The sequence below is a fragment of the Chinchilla lanigera genome, unplaced genomic scaffold, assembly GCF_000276665.1.
Source record: "Chinchilla lanigera isolate Chin_1 unplaced genomic scaffold, ChiLan1.0 scaffold00078, whole genome shotgun sequence".
In the NCBI taxonomy this organism is placed as follows: domain Eukaryota; kingdom Metazoa; phylum Chordata; class Mammalia; order Rodentia; family Chinchillidae; genus Chinchilla; species Chinchilla lanigera.
In genome coordinates, this window is record NW_004955479.1 from 5,131,264 (window position 1) to 5,142,886 (window position 11,623).

Below are 11,623 nucleotides of genomic sequence, written 5' to 3' on the forward strand. Positions count from 1 at the left end.
GCCTTACACTTAAGCCTTTTCATTATCACTGACATTTTACCAGAAATTCCTACCCAGCTCCTGGTTTGCAATCATACTATTCTTATGTTTGTAGCCACCCTCCATATCAGACATTATTTAAGACAAAAATTCTAAGCTATTTCAAATTATGCATTAAACAAAATGGACATTATATATCTGCATATATATAGAAGTACATATATATGGCATATGTACCTTTAATACAATGCACACGTACAGAATGTATTGTGCTGTCATGCTATTGCAGTATCACATGTAATGCAGTAGGCAAGGACATGTACTTTTTATTCAAACAGACATGCATTTAAGTGAAATAAGCCAGACAAAGAAGGGCAGCTACCGTATGATCTCACTTACATGTGGAATGTAAAACACACAAACCCAGCAGCAGAAAGTAGAATGTGTTTATGAGGGCGTGGGAGGTGGAGGGGGAACCAGGGAAATGCGGCCAAAGGAAACGAAGTATCAGTTAGACGGGAAGAATGAGTTACAGAGACCTGGTGCACAGCCTGGTGATTATAGTTAATAACAAGGCATTGTGCATTTGAATGTTATTAAGAAAACAGATGTTAAGTGCTCTCACCATAAAAAATGATTAAGTATGTGAGGAAATTCATATGTTAAGTAGCTCAGTTTAACCATTCCACAATGTATACATATTTCAAAACATATTTTATGCCATAAACATATACAATTTCATTTGTCAATTTAAAAACATACACATTTACAATAAATAGTGATTAGCTTTATAGTGTCCTAGAAGAAACATGCAAATAAATCTCATTAAAATACAGACTTTGCACTGGTTTGAACCAAGGTCTTAAATCATTAGCTCCATGAGTTTGAACAAGATGTGAGTGCACTATATTCAACACAGAGCAAGTGCCTGTGAGACTCAGGCTCCCACTATTATTTTCACAGAGTGCCAGAGCTGCAAGATAAGACCCTCGGTCTCACAGTACGGTGCTTCAGATGGTCAAGAGCTTAGAATCTGGAAATAATGCTAGGGATACATGTGGCATCCTACCAGCATCTCTAAATTCTTCCACATAGGAAGGAAACAGCAAAACACTGCCCGTGCCACATAAAACCTCACTTTCTGTCTGTCTGTCTGTCTTCCCTTCTTTGTTTCCTTAATTTTTGTGGCTCTGGGGATTGAACTCAGGACCTTCGCGATGAACTGCATCCTTGGCACCCCAATTTTGTTTTTGAGGTAGTCTCACCGACTCACTGAGGTGCCTAGGCCAGCCTCAATCTTGTGGTCCTTTTCCTTCAGACTCTCAGCTGCTTTTGCTTTTTAAAGTTTTGATCGTGCAGTTATTGACAGAGGGAGAGGAGGGGAAGACGTGTGGAAACAGTAGACTCACTTGACCTCAGTGGCCCGTATTATGCAACGCCAGGGAGTGCTGGAGACGTCTGGGCATTTGCTGTTTTCAGAAGGAGACAGTCTAGTAACTTGAATCTGGGCACAGGGAACACCTGAGTTCTAACACTCGAGAGGCCAGTCATTCCTCCAAAGGCGCTGAACTGGGACTCACAGGCTGTGCCTCAGACTCCAGTAAATGGAACAGCCGTTGCTCTTACCTTGAAATCTTCCATGCTGACCTCTGGAAAGAGATTAAGGTAAAACTTCATGAAGCAGCCTATAATGTTAGATACCTCACCTTTGTGCTGAGTGGGTGTCAGACACTAACATTTGGTTATTTCTGTTTAAAGCAAAGTCCACATTGTCTTTTGGAGGACACTATTTTCATGCTCCATAGAACTTAAATGCTATGCATGACACACAGGGGTCGGTCATCTATGTTCTGGTATGTCTGAGTACCCCTAAAGATGCAGATATCCAGTTAGCTTAATATTGTTTCAATGAAGCAATAATTTCAGCCACCTTTGACTGAGGATGCTAATGTTTACTTAGGCTTGGTTTTAATTCACTAGAATCCCTCGATCAACTCTTTCTTTGGAAGTTACCCAAAAGACTCACTTGCGGGTTGGAGGGTACAGTGATTAAACCTCAGTCACCAGTTGATCACTGATCAACTCTTCTGAGTTGTATACTTCCGACAGTGATTCTCAAGGCTCTGGAAATCTCCTTTTCAGTAGCAAGCAAAGCCTTTTATTTGATAATCAACAACAAATATTTAAAAACAAATGAATTTAAGAGAGCTAGAATGGTATTAGCATCTTTCTAAAGGCTAGGCTTTGATAAAGGTTATATTCTGAGAACCTCAAGTCCACAGGAAAAATGTATTGATATTTCCTACAGCGCAAAGGCTTCATCATTTGTTCCAAAACTGTGGAAAGAATCCTGAGAAACATCTAGTCCATTTTAACACAACTGGAAAGCTACTTTAGCAGCAATGCCTTTATTTGTCCTGTGCTTTAGAGTTCACAAAGCATTTCACGTATAACATCTTACTTGATTTTTATAATCTCTCTCGGAACAGAACAGGGAAGGGTTAATTGGCTCCACTCTCTGTATGAGAAAACAAATTTTACAGATAATTAAGGCAATAAATACTTAAACTAGGATTCCTGACTGCAAATTTGAAGCTTTTCTGTCATTTATAATTCACTAGGAATCAAAAAGCATCATTCATAGTAGCCAAAAATGGAAATGATTAAAATGTCCATCAGGGCAACAAACAGTGTAGCATGGCTTAAAATGGAATATAATATAATCAGTGAACATGCTGTAATTCGGATGAACTTTAGAAACATTAGATTAAGTGAAAAAACCCAGGCATGGAGACCACAAGCTGCATGATTACAGTTATTTAAAATAGCTAAATAAGATTGATAGAGGCTTTAAACTGATTAGTGGTTGCCTGGTGCTGGGGCTTGGGAGCAAGGATCTGCCGTGAGTGAGCACAAAGGATCTTTCATGGGTAAGAGAAATATTCTAAAATTGTTTTTTGGTGATAGCGGCACAACTTAGCAAGTGTCCTAGAAGAGTCATAAAATTTCACCCGCACGGTAAGTAAATTTGATAGCATACAAATTGTACCTCTAAAAAATCCCTTTACAAGGCACAATAGGAACAGTGTTCTCTGGCAGGTGGTGCTATGTTTACAGCGTGGTGGAAAGCACTCAGCTTGGGTTCATCGGGCTCAGAGGAAAGCGCTCGGTTCTTGTGCTGCGAGAGCGTGGCTTGTGAGCTCTGCTCGAGGGCTAAGAGCATGAAGAGCGGAAGACGGCAGCCTTCACAGGCAGTGCAGTGCTTGCTGCCGGCTTCAGCTCACCGGCCCTCACCCGGACCAATGCAGCCTGCGTGCCAGCCTCAGCCGCATTCATGCTGCTCAGAATATGACCTTTCCACTGCTTGTAAATTTATAAAACAAAGCCACAGAAACATATACTTTGAAGAGCTAAAGGTTTCCTGTTCTTGAAGGGCATGAGTTGGCACAGGATTATGTTACTAGCAGGATGAGTCTTTTGTAACACCCTTGAGAATCAGCTCCAGAGAGGAGAACAAGGAGAAAGCTGGGCTGCAGAAGTGAGTGCCAGGGGAAGGTGACAGAAGGCAAACAGCCAAAAGGCCACAGAACTCAGGAACACAAGGAAACTGTGGAAGCGAAGGGCAGTCAGGAGCTGTGTGTCTGAAAACACAGCAGCTTTGATTTTCGTGATAAAATTGCAGTGAAAGCTCAGGAAGGAGATAACAGCTTTCAACACGAACTGACTCACTATAGACAGATTTAGTCTCCGTGTTCCTGGACTTTGACACCGCCTTTACCTTTCTACTCTTCCCAGCTGGATCTCAGCCTTCTCTTTAGGGTATCGTTGCCTACAGGACTTGAAGTTTTCTAAAGGAGCATGAGGACATCTATCCCCAGGAAGAGGTCCATGTCTTGGGTGCCCACACGCCACACAATTCCTTCCAACACACTGTGGGTGTATCTGTCCAAACGGTGATGACAGCACTGGGGTTGCAACTGAAGTAGTTGCTAAAGCGAATGCAAGATCTTTTTGTCTACTCCAAGCAAAAGATCACTTATTAGAACTTCATGTGATGTGTATCAAATCTGTTTCCCATCTCACAAGTGAAACTCCATACTCATGGTCTGTTGTACATGATGAAAGACTTGATGGATAAAACTTGGTTATTTCTTTCTCACTTTGGGATTTCTTTCCGCGGGTCATATTTTTGCCTTTATAGTTTTAATACTGTCAGTTTACGTCTTCATTTGCTTGCATACATTCATACATTGACTCTGTATGAGCCAGATCAACAAATGATCATTGCACCTACTATACCTGTGATCAAGAATTAGGTGCTTTATTACCCCTCTGTCTTATCTACAGCCGTACGACCCTGAACCCACCTGGCCTTGTCTGATTAGGAAGCTAATTAGGGTCGGTCATAGTTAGTACTGGGTGGTATTTCACATCGCTCTTTCATCCCATCTGTGCTTCCTGTGCATACATTTTGAAATGACAAACTAGTAAATCTCCAGTGTGAGAGGTAGCTTAGAGTTATGAGTATATTCAGAGTCCTATCCTATGTAAAATGGAGTATTTCATCATATGCCTCACACACAGGAAAAATCAGCACGCACAGTTATTAAAGAGAGAGCGTACTATTTTGCCATATTGACTGACACACTGGCTGTATATAAAAGCACTTTGTAAACTATAAGTATTATACAATTGGGAGCTGTTGTTATAAATAGCACTAATTTTAAATTTGACTCATGCTCTCTACACGTTGGCACAGCTAGGAGATGTGCTCGGCTGCCAAGCCTGAGAGTGAAGACTTGATAAGGGAATTGCCAGCTCCCATCTGGTCCCTGTGGCCCGTTTGGTTGTTGTCCGTCCAGAGCCTGACCTCTGCCTGACATTCTCCCCGGGAGCCTCTCTTCAGTTAGCTGCAGGGCTCCCAGCACACAGCCTGGCCAAAGTCGGAAGCTCACTTCCTCAGGAACCATGGCACGCATCGCACAGCCTTGTTACAAACCTGCTCTAAGAAACGCTGAAAACCCAAACTCTTCTGTGTGAGTTGGAAACTTGTTAGTTCTCTCTCAGGAAGCAAACTTATACCAGGACAATGAGAGAGATTAGATTAGATAAAACTTGGGGGGGAAAGGCAGAAGTTGGGAATAGCTTGTTAATAATAGATCCTTGACATTTGTGAAAATAAAAGAATTTCATTGCCCAAGTTTGCCAATGACAGTATAGCACAGTATGCATGTTCCTCATCCAAAAACTGGGGACAACTTAAATAAGAAGGTCATCCTTGAAATAAACAAAAACGCTATCATGGGATAGGAACACTTACCGGCCAGACGCGCTGGTTCATTAATTTGGGAGCTGTGCTTAGATGCAAACTGACTGTAAGGCATGTGTTTCTAAGCCCCTGTAGGTGTTAAGCTTTCCAGGAGGCGTAGAGAGTTGGGGGAAGGGAAAGAGAAGCCATGTTACAATTAGGTAGGTTTCCTTTGAAAGCATTTCGGGTACACTCTTTAGGAAGATCTCAGGGCTCAGAGGGTGTAGCTCAGTGGTAGAGCACTTGCTTAGCATGCTTGAGGCCTTGGAATTAATCTCCAACATTGACCGAAAAAAAAAAAAATCAAAAGAAGCCTGAGTCATCTAAAATCCAGTAGTTTGTCATTATTTCTCTTATTATTTCAAACACGCTTTTATTTCCTAACTGATTTTGTGTTTATTTTGTGTTATTTTCTCTAAAGAAGTCCCCAACACCATATAATCGTCAGGGTCCATAGGACCTGGATCTATTCTTGCCTACACTCTAACTTTCTTGTTTTGTTTTTAAACTAATTCTACACCTAACAATTATACTAGCCCTTGAGAACAGCAAATGGGGATGACTGGCTCCTTCCACCGGAAAGCGTGCTTCCTGAAGAGGCCTGTGTGAAACAAGCTCTCCCAAGTGGGGTGCTGCCATGGAACCAAGTTTTATGGGAGCCGAAAGAAGTACTCTGGCCTGGAGCTTCAGGAAGGATAAGTCCGAGCAAAGTAGAGGAGGCAAAGGCTTTCCAGGCAGAGGGAAAGCAAGCACAATGGCTAAGAGGCGGAGCAAGTAAGAAAAGTTCAGCGCAATATGGCTCAAGCTCAGCCCAGTACAGCTCAAGTGCGAAAATCAGGGAGAAGGATTCAAGTTGAAGCCGGAGAGGTGAGTGGAGCACCATTCTGGAGGAGCCAGACCCACTGGCCATCCATTCTGTCTGAAGGACAACAGCAGCCAAGCATTGTAAGCAGGGATTGACCTGATAAGATTGGTATATTTAAAGGTTACTCTAGCTGTACTGTGGGGGAAGGGGAAGAATCAAGCAGCAAGTAACAGGCACCAGGGAGACCATCAGTCCATTTTTGAGGACAGCAGAGACCAAGGGGAATGGCCAGAAATGACACAGGAAGTCAAAGCCATTAATGTCTAGGACTCTGGGCTTCATGACAAAACATGGTGGGAGGGAAGGAGCCAAAGGAAACACAGTCTCCAGCAACTGTGAATAAAGATGGCTTCTCCAGACCTGTGGAAGCGTGAGCGTGGGGTGGGAAGCTGCAAAGAGGGAAATCCATACGCTGGTTTGAGGCAGGTTGACGTTAGGTACTAGTGAGACACTTGGAGATATTCTGAATAGTTTCATGAAACACTGCGGAGCTTGAAGATACAAATTTTATCTAAGTGAAAGGACACCTTTAAAATCAGTGTAAAAAATATAGTATATTAAATCTGCAAATGATAAGTAACTGATGTAGTATGAATCAGAGGGCCCATAGAAACAAAGTTTTTAATTAACTATTAATATATAAATATTAAATATTGAAATTAAAGACTCATAATTCAAGCATTTTATGCTTTTTGTCATTATAAACAAGAATGCCTTCACAAAAATTTTGAAATATGAACAACTCTTGAAATTTCCAAATTCTTCCTGAAATTTGGGGGTTATTAAAGTTAGAAAACACTTTAGAGGGCATATTAAGACTACTAAATACTAACTGCCAAAAGTATATAATCCATAGGAATCGAATTCATTTTTACAATTCTATATGAAGGGTTGGGCTGAAATAGCAGGCTCTATACTTATTGGAATGCCTGCCTTGTGAGAGAGCTGGTGTTGCTGACTTTCGGGGATGCTGATGGGTTCTGTTCACTCTCTCCGCCTGAGTCTCTGTTAGTACACGATACAGGACTTGCCGGGGGGACGAGGTGTCTGTCAGGCAACGATTGCTATGGATGGGGGCTGTGGGAATGACGTTAGATAGTCACTTAATGGTAGACAATAATAAAGTCCAAAACTCCTTGACATGGTTTAAGAGCCCTTCACATCCAATATTTAACATTTGTAAATTTAGCACTTAACCATGTGCAGGGCATAACGCTGGTGGCTCTTAAAAGGCAGAATAGGAGCGAGACACCCTGGAGCGATAACTTCCCAGCAGTGTGTGAGTCAGGGGCAGTTTCTGCCTCGTTTTCACCTTCTCCCCTACTCCCATGTCAAAGTCCAGGTTTGGTTTTTGTCTTCACACACCTGTGAGTTTGCTCAGAGGCCTTCTCCTGGCCTGGAGAGCTGCTTCGGCTTCTGCAGCTTCTCTAATTCCACCCGTGTCTTCGTCTGCAATTCCTCTGCTCAGTTATCCTTGGTGTCTGGCTACGGGCTGGGGGCAGCTCTGCGCTCTGTTATGGTCAGCTGTTTGTTCTCTCCCGTAATGATGAGCCATTTGAGAGGAGAGACTGGAGTGACTTCTGTTTTTGTTTGTAAGTCCAGCTCTCGGCACAAATCTGTGTCATAGCGAGTAGCTGGTAAAGCTGTATTGAACAAACAAATTACAGTTTCTAGAGGAAACTAAAATGGAAATACAGACAAAGAAAAAACACAATTGTCGTTAAAAAGTGAATTTCCAGTATACTGAGGGCTACCTGAGGGTATGTAATTGAAAATCAAGAAGTACCGCAGAGACAGGACAGTCTCTTCAAAAAAGGGTGTTGAGAAAGCTGGATGCCTACATAAAAACAACTACAAAAACTGTTTTTCCCAAAAGAGTGAATTTTAAAAATAAAAAATGCAAATATTCAAAAGGCTTGTAGTATTTTTGGTTCTAAAAACCATTCCATACAAAACACAAAGTAACCAAGTGAAAATCCCAAAATACAAACATATATGGGTCACATATATGTTTGGATTTTTCTGTTGATATAGAGAAGTTTCTAAGGACATTTAAATTATTCAATATCTAACTTTAGTCACTGTCATGGCAGTCTGTTTATTCAACGATTTTTATCCAACAGATCTAGTTTGTGGGGAATACTTACAGGAAGATTTCATGAACTAAGATCATGCATAATTATGCTTATTATTATAAGCAGAGTGATTTGTAGCGAATATACTGTCCCCAGATCTCTAAATGACCTTTGTTCCCCATGAAGCCTCCTCGAGAGGCTGTGTGTTTCTCAGTGATGCGGCCCCAAACCAAAACTTGCTAACGCTGCCACTTTTGGAGTCTTTTTCACGTCATTCATGGGACATCTAAGATTTAGCAAAAGAAACTCAAATGAGACTTTCTGTATTCTGAGTGACCCCAATGAGAAAACTGAAAACATAGGCTGATTTTCCAACCAGTATCAAATGAATAGAAAGAAGGATTTTCTACAGATCTGAGCCATCCAACAATGAAGTGAATTTTTGGACTGTACTCTTTTTCACAGATGATATTCAAGAAAACAATAGACAATCACCTATAGACAGTAAGGATTAATGTATTTAAAAGGTTCTTTCAAATCTGACAGCCTGTGGCTCGGTGACTCTCTGAGCAATTATTTTGTAGACACAGTACGTGTATATTATAATTGGTATCAAACCCCTGCTTCTAAGGTCTGTAGCGTCTCCTTACTTCAAAGATCACTTCGTTATAGACATATTCCTGTATGAAATATCACTCCTACAACCTTCTTGCTTATCCCGTACTCTTTTCTGGTTTTCTCCACAGAACTTCCATCTGATACGTTCGGTATTCCCACGTTATTTATTTCCTGTTGCTATCTCCCAACTAGAATGCACGCTCCACGAAAGAAGACACTAGTCAGTGTTGACCACTGCTCCAAACCAGCAAGTAAAGTAGAACCTGATAGGTGCTGTGGGTTTAGTAAATTTCGAGGAATTTAAAATTTAAACACTGTGTACTGCAAACGTGTCCTAATGAAAAAAAAACTTTTTTATTTTAAGGAGAATAAAAAAAAGAACAATAGCAAAATGCCACCAACATAGACAAAGACAAAACAAAGCAAAACAATAAGAATGGTACAGGGTTTCAGAACAAAATGATAAGAATTAGCAGTGGCTCTTCTATTACATATTTTGATTTTCAGGGATTTAGCTCAGCGGCAAAGCGCCTGCCTGGCAAGCGCAAGGTCGTGAGTTCGGTTCCTGGTACCGGAGAAAAACCAAAACAAAACAAAAAAAAAGAGTGATTTTCAATGAAGTTGGCCAGATTACCAGATGTAAGAATGCAAGATTGATCAAACCATTAAAGAGAATAAAAAAATAAATTTTTAGAATGAAAAAGTACATATATATCATTATGAATATAAAAGAGAAAATACAAAACTTCATTGTTTACATAATTATGTATCCTAAAACCTGTATAGCAGCCGCCCTGTCTTTTTGCCTAATACATAATTATTAAAAGAATGACTTTGTGTTATAATTTGTATATATTTTCTTTTCTCTTAAAAGAAGTTTTTTACATGACTGCAACTATTCTTTTTGTCTAAAATGTCTTTATAAAACTGAATAACTCATTACATTTACTATATTTGGCTTTCACATCTTACCGTGATTGCTAAAGAGTCACACTCGCTTGCCAGCAGTGGGTGGCCTCCACTCGTGTTACATGAAAGTTATGCTACAGGCTCTAAACAAAGCCAGTGAAGCTAGTTACCTTGAGCTGATCACTATCCAGTGTAAATAAGAATGAAAATATCATAATTTACCTTGTAAATATGAAAAATATCATGTCTTTAAAAATAAATCTAAAATAATGAACTTGTCATTATTTCTCTCATTAAAATCACTGAAAACTGTCATAGTTAATTGGAGGCAGAATACCAGAATGAGTTAAAATCACAATATTTAGCCAAATCCTTCCTACAAAAGAGCTATGAGAGGGCTTACATTTGCTAATATCAAAACATACCACAAAGCTGTAGCAATTACAACCATGTGGTATTGCCATATGGATAGAAAGATAGATCAATGAAATAGAAGTGATTATTCAGAAATACACCCTTACATTTATAGTCAATTAATTTTCCATAAAGATCTTAAGGCGATTCCACAGCAGGAAAATAGCTTTTTCAAAAAATTGCGTGAAGATAATTGGATATTGGTATGCAAAAGATAAAGTTATATCCTTACTTTATGTACACACACACACACACACACACAAATCAAGTTAAATGGGTAAGAAGTCTAAACATAAAAATCTAAGATTATAAAACTATTAAAACATAAAAAGTAAACCTCTGAGCCCTTGGGTTAGGAAATGACTTAACTATGACACCAAAATGCTAACAATAGAAGAAAAATGGTGAACCAGACTCCATCAAAATTAAAAACTTTTGCTATTCAACAGGCACTAAAAGACAAGCCACAGAATGGGAAAAATATATTTAGAACATATTTCTGATAAAGTACTTCTGTGTAGAATATGTAAAGTTCTCAGAACTCAATGAAAAGACAACTCAACTTAGAAATAAGCATAAAACTTGAATAACTTTGCCAAAGAAGATACATGATAGCCAACAAACACCATAAGTTATGTTCAACATCATTTTACACTCACTAAAGAAATATAAACTATAGCAGAAATATAAACAACAACAGATAAGGATGTAGAAAAATCAGAATTCATTTCTATTGCTGATAAAAGTGTAAATGGTCCAACCATTTTGGAAAATACTTGGTAGTTTCTTTAAAAGTGACTTTATCATCTAACTCAGTAATTCCATTCCTGCATGTCTGCCCAAGACACATAAAAACATATGGCCAAAGATATGCGTGTAAATGTTCCTAGCAAAATTATTCATCATCCAATCTTAGAAATAACATAAATATTCATCAAAAGCTGAGTGTCTGAATGAAATGTCTTATATCATGAATGAATTGATAAATGTATATTTCTAGGCATATACATTGGAATAGATGTTTATATATTTAAATGCTAAACTTTCATCATTATCATGAAATCCCATAAAGTATCTATAGATTTTACCATAGTCAGAAATATATGCATGATTACAGATTAGCATCTCTTTAATTTTCAGTTTAGGTACAAAGTCCAACATTACCACTTCTTAGCTTTGTGCTCCTAAACTAGTTACCTAATCTCCCTTGGCCTATGCTAGTAAAATATGAGCAGTAATAAACACTTCAAAGGATTGTGGGAATGAATGAAATAAAACATATAACATGCTTAGCGCTGGGATGGCACAGTGTCCTACCCAGTACTATTATTAATGTTCTGGTTGAGGATCTAGTGTTTTACTAATGTGCGAAAGGAGCAAAAGGAGCAAAAGAAAGCTATCTGGTGCAGTGGAGAAAGATACTTCTGCCCTGCCTACTATCCGGCTTCACATACC